Below are 383 nucleotides of genomic sequence, written 5' to 3'. Positions count from 1 at the left end.
TTCCTGTCTTTCTGTGGACGTATGTCCTCATTTCTCCTGGGTATAGAGCTAGGAGTGTAACTGCTGAGTGTTATGGTAATTAGATGCATAATTTTTTGAGGAACTTCCAGATAGCTAAAAAATGGTTGTACGGGGGCGCCTGGCTGGCTCAAGAGGAGCGTGCCACTCTTGATCTCAGGGTTGGGAGTTCGAGCCTCACATTAGGCATGGAGATTACTTAAAAATAAAATCTTAAAAAAAAAAAAAAGGAAGAAAAAGTGGTTGTACTGTTGTATATTCCCACCAGCGGTAGACGAGAGTTCCAGTTGGTCTTCAACCTGTCAACACTTAGAATGGGCAAGTCTTGAAATTTTAGCCACTTTGTTGGGTGTATAAGCGTATCT

This window comes from Ursus maritimus, unplaced genomic scaffold, assembly GCF_017311325.1.
Source record: "Ursus maritimus isolate PB19 unplaced genomic scaffold, ASM1731132v1 scaffold_2, whole genome shotgun sequence".
Classification (NCBI taxonomy): domain Eukaryota; kingdom Metazoa; phylum Chordata; class Mammalia; order Carnivora; family Ursidae; genus Ursus; species Ursus maritimus.
Note: the sequence above shows the minus strand (reverse complement) of the source record.